We start from the raw sequence: 5,951 nt of genomic DNA, 5'->3' as shown, positions 1-5,951 counted from the left end.
TAGTGACGATGCCGTAGTCTGGCTTATTTGATTGATTTCAATATCTATATATAAATTTACGTAAGGGCAAAATTCGGTAAATCGCGCGTTATTTCTAGAATGTTTACTCGATGGTATGTAAAGTTGGTTCGTACTTTCGGTACTGATTTTAACTACCTGATGTAACCCTGTTTACTAATTAAATTTAGGTTCAACGATTTGCCCCAAATAGGGGTGTTTTTAGATCGTGGTATACACTGTCTAATGGATGTCCGTCTTGAAAAATACCCGCAGACAATAATACAAGGATGCTTCGCATTTTCCTATCTCCTCCTACGATAGTTGTTTTTAATGGCTGAAAATCGGCTGAACAGCTCGAGTACAGCATCATAATGTTGAATCATCATCATGTTGTTTAAAAAAATTCTATTTTGATAGATTTAATATACGTTTATACAAATGTATTTATTTGCGATGAATGGAACATTCCAATCTCTGTTCCACAAGTGTCTATTCCCTCAGGCGTCGTAAAGGAAAGTACTGTATGACTCATAACAGAAATTCGATCCATTTTTTTTTTCAATCTGTGCTGCAGAGGTTGGATATAAATATTTTTTTAAACGGATAATGAGCTAGCGTTTTCAGTCGCCGTATATTATGTACAAATCTTTATTATTGCAGTTAAACCACCCACATCATCACCCTTCCCTCACTGGCATGTGTAGCGTTGTAAAGCCAGTAGAGGATAGGCCTACGGTGCATCACATGCCCTAAACGCAGAACAACTTTGGTGGGTAGGGTAGGAACCAACTTAAGTATGAATTGGCTCTAAGAAACAATTGAAAACCATTAGGCCTACTAATTAAGTTGAGTTAGATAATTTAATATTTATTGACGATTAAATCGAATTTATGATTTTCCCCGAATAGAGGTGGTTTTCACAAATTGTTTTACATTATATAAACATGTCGTAGTGATGTATCATGTACTATTTCAATCGACTAGGACGGTGATAGTTTCAACAAAGTATTACATCGCAATGTTTTACTGTGTTTAGTGGTATATTATTTGTAAAACATGAAAACAATTAATATTTCGTTACTAAATAGATAAAGAATATATTTAAAAATTGTTCCTCTTTGCACCCATCCTCTTCCCCATCCCTCAACCCTAATGTTACATACAAAACACAAATTAAGTTTGTTTAAATTTGACTTAAACAATTGGTCTCATTTTGTGACAAGTTTCTCTTTCGGAAGTAATTCTCATGGTGCTAATTTTAGTTGAGTACATAAATCAGTGTCTATTTATTCGTTCCTGTAAACGACATGTATTATTGTACGTACATTTGAAATCGCCATTTTTTTAACGCTGAAATTATTATGTATTCGAGAACCATCTGTGGGCACGACCTAGATGGTACGCGAGCGAAGCGAGCGTACCATCTAGTCATTAATAATGTTGCATCGTTATACCTAGCTAGGTAGTAGGCCTATATACATGTTGGCCGGGTCAAATTAGGGAGAAATTAATGCTCCTACCATGGACCTATAAAATAAATGCTCCTACCCTGGAATATATAATATAGGCCTACATATACTGTAGTTTAGTTTATGATAATATTTATATCATAATTTTTTTTTTTACTGTTCTTTGTTAAAATATGTTTTATTTGTTAAATACAGTTTTAGAAGGTGCACAATCTATCAACGTTTACATGCTTTTTTATGCAATGTTCCCTAAAATCCTAATTATTTTCATTGCAAATGTATTAAGAAAAAGGCGACAAAATGTATTGCCATCTTAGTTTTAGCCAAGTTACGCATAGTCTAGCTAATTCATGTTTTGCATCAGCAGTGGAGGTATGATATGCCAGACTGGAAATGTCAAGAAACTCATGAATAATAATGACTTCCATATAAATTCTATAACAACTAAATAATTATTGGCTCACACCTTAAGAAAAGATATAGGCCTATATTTTAGTTTGGCTGGTAGGCCTATACACTCTCTCATGCATGTATTTGAATATAAACTCATACGTATAGTCAACGTTATAGTGTTATATAGTTTCATTAAATCGGAAGCCGGAACAGACCGGACAGAAAATAAACATTGTGAAGAAGTGAACCGCATTTCGCGTTTGCATAGTCTAGAGCTTAATTATTGGTAGTACATGATATATATTCGTCAAAATGATGATTTCAACTCTTCACATAAAATGACAAAATAAACGGTCAAATGCAACTAAAACCTCATTGACTTTCAGCCAATTTGACTATTATTTGACGTAAATTTTGTTTTGATCCAATTGGTGGTCAAAGTGAATAACTATTATGAAATGGAAGTAAATTATGAATTTAAATTTAAATGCATTTATGCGACTATTCTGGTTTAATTATAAATATATATTATATAATATAAGTTTTATCCATTTAAAATAAAAAGAATGCTAATAATCCTCAATGGTTTTAGTAATACCTATACATTTTGTCTCGAGTTAAACGAGTAATATAGGAAAAACAACATTTAAATGTAAAATTCACAAAAGTGAATACTGTATTATAATAAGGCATTGGTGGCAAAACTATTCTTATTGATTAATGTATTTAACAGTTCTATCATTGTACGATTGAATGATCTGTAAAACACTACCAATATTGGTAAATGACAAAAGTCAACTATAACATTTATTAAATTTACAGAATCTCATTATAAGTAATAGTCACACACACATGAGGGCTTCATTATTTTCCTTAAATGTTGTGTTCCACACGTTTCATATTATTAGTATTACATTACATTATTTTAAGGATAATTTCATATTTCACATTTATGTCAACATGCAAAGTATATATTATTGTTGCATCAAAAGCCATTAATTATATTATCTTCACAGAAACAAATCAAACGAAACCAACAAAGAAAAAAGCTAAATGAAGACTCAGTATAGTAATCAAGATGAGGTGAGTTATAAAGTTAAAGAACAACACTATATGCCTACGAACATTAATTACTTTTTCTAACGAGGCTATAAACAAAGGTATCATTATTGTGTTAATGTATTGATGTACTCCATGTTATATACTATATGCTATATCTTTACAGTTACAGATTACAAAATGCATTCAAGTACAATGACTTTCATCAAATTAAAGAAATATGTAAAAGAAAGCCAGATATTTTGAAAACCAAAGATGTGGTAAGACAAAATAATGATAGGACTCCCATATTACTAATAACAAATTAGTTTCATTCAATTAGTTAGTCAATTAGACCATTACATGTATGTAAATTGTAAAACTGTATTCATTATGCCTATATTCAAATGTAATGATTACTGTATAATACCCTGGATCAATAACACATGCTTCATTGACGAATGCTGCAAATTAAATTAACTTAGTGACGATATTAATCAGTACTTAGGCCTACTGTTAATGTTTGTTTTAAATTATGAGATCGATGTGTACAGTTACTGTAGAGAGTTGGCCGATTAGGTAGACGGTCAGAATGACAGTTTAATGTTTAATTTTGTGTATGTGAATAAAAAACTTGAAAAGCATAATTGAGTTCATCTACATCCAATCTAGTAAGACTTTTTCGAAATAATTATACACTACAGGTAATTCATAATGATGACTGGACTCACATTTCTTTGTCAATCGACAACAGCAACTATGTATTCACTTTTTTCGCTTATCATTATAGTTATAACAATTATTCACTTCAGAGTTGTACAATAGCTGTTTGTGAGTATAAATGTAACTGATTTTAGTCATATCATAACAGTGTTGAATTTACAGTTGTCAATGTAACATGAATAAAAATCATGTTTGCATTACACCTGTAATCTATATTTATAAACTACTTGATTATGATTTCTTTCTAGTATGGATGCACTCCTCTACATATGTATTTACAATGTGCCAACCCTACAACAGAAATAGTGGATTATCTCATAAAACACGGCGCCTCAGTAACGTCACAAAATTTGGTAATGCACACACAATCATACTGATTGTTATTATGAAAACAGCAGGCCTTTCTGTTCCAGCAAACATCTCTATTTCATTTATAATTTGTCATTTATAATTAAAATTAATTATTTAGAATCATTCATTGCGAATTTTAGAAGCAACGAAGGCATGCCATAACCGACATATGTTTTAGAAACAATATTACATTGCATAAAGTCAATTAATTTTAATTCACACATTGTATTACAATTATAGTAGCACTTTAATTTATCTGTCTAGGTTGTTTAAGTTGGTTTATTAATATAATAATCAACTCTTGAAATAATTTTATTTGGGTCCTATTTAAAAAGGCGTAGACAAGTAGACTGTTGCGTTGACGTTGGTCTGTACGGTATGCTATGTAACAAGCTATGTGTGGTAAATAATGTACAAATGAATTTAGCTGGTTTTTATTGTTTTGTACATTGAGAAGATTTTGTCATAACGATGTAGAATATACAACCATTATCAATGTGGCATGACCGAAATATACGATTACATTACAGCTGGAATTGATATTTACTACTACATGGTTATGATTTCTTTCTAGCTTGGATACACTCCACTACATGATTATTTACGATATGCCAACCCTACAACAGTCATAGTGGCTTGTCTCATACAACGCGGCGCAGCAGTAACGTCACAAAATGAGGTAACATACAATTTTAGGAGGTCTATTATGCCAGTATTAATAAGACATTATCGGTTCAAGCAAACGTCTCTATTCCATTTATGACGTCTCTTTTATAATTATATGAATTATTTAGAAGTAGGTATTGCAAATTCAAAAACAGTTATTGAATAAAAAATAAATAAATTAAAAACCATATTATGCAGACATGCCATGATTGATATGTGTTTGTACAAACAATTATTCCATAGTATAACTATGTGCGTCTCGCCAATTATGACGTCATATAATCGATTGTCATTCACACATTTGTATTACAATTATAGTAGTTCTTCAATTTATCTGTCTATTTTTTTTTAAGCTGGTTAGAATATAGTTACTAATTTAACATAACAAAAAAAAATATGAATACATTACATTAATATGACTTCTTTTTAGTATGGAGACACTACACTACATAGGTATTTGCGATATTCTAACAGCAATAGTGATTTGTCTCACATAGTATGGCGCATCAGTAACATCACAACATGTAGTAATGTACACACAATCATAGTGGTTTTTATGTCATTATTATGAAAACAGTATCTGTTCCAGCAAACATCTCTATTTCATTTATTATTTGTAATTTATAATTATTATTAATTATTTTGATTTATTTAATTGCGAATTTTAGAAGCAGTTATTGAATGAAGAAAGAAATGAAGACATGCCATAACCGACATGTCTTTTTAGAAACAATATTACATAGCATAAAGTCAATTAATATTAATTCAAACATTATATTATAATTATAGTAGCACTTCAAGTTATCTGTCTAGTTTGTTTAAGTTGGTTTAAATAATATAATAATCAACTCTTGGAATAATTTTATTTGGATCCTATTTTATAAAGGCGTAAATTTTCTTTTTTTATTCAATCAAATACGATAGACAAGTACGAAATAAAAAGTATTTACTAGAACGTTTTGCAAGCGTACAGGTTTTCAAGTCGACTGATTGTTAGTTGCGTTGACGTTGGTCAGATGTCAATAACAAGTCAGATGTGTTGTAAATAAAGTACGAATGAATGTAGCTGATTTGTATTGTTTTTTACACTTTTGTCATGACAATGTAGAATTTACAACCATTATCAATGTGGCATGACCGAAAAATATGATTGCATTACAGCTGGAATTGATATTTATAAACTGCATGTTTTTTATTTCTTTCTAGAATGGAAACACTCCACTACATGTGTATTTTTTCAATGACAACCCTAAAATAGAAATAGTGGCTTGTCTCATACGGCATGGCACAGCAATTACATCACAAAATAAG

At 30.5% G+C, this 5,951-nt stretch overlaps 1 long non-coding RNA gene across 1 annotated transcript; it reads left to right on the top strand.

The window, feature by feature from the left end:
* Positions 1–2,631: 2,631 nt before the first annotated feature.
* On the top strand, positions 2,632–4,152 carry LOC144855184 (uncharacterized). The gene is made up of 4 exons (XR_013614761.1): positions 2,632–2,945; positions 3,088–3,181; positions 3,872–3,976; positions 4,093–4,152. It is a non-coding gene; the product is annotated as an uncharacterized LOC144855184 (long non-coding RNA).
* Positions 4,153–5,951: the final 1,799 nt, after the last annotated feature.

The sequence above is a fragment of the Antedon bifida genome, chromosome 11 (genome assembly GCF_963402885.1).
Source record: "Antedon bifida chromosome 11, ecAntBifi1.1, whole genome shotgun sequence".
Lineage (NCBI taxonomy): Eukaryota > Metazoa > Echinodermata > Crinoidea > Comatulida > Antedonidae > Antedon > Antedon bifida.
This window is presented reverse-complemented; position numbering and strand designations above follow the sequence as displayed.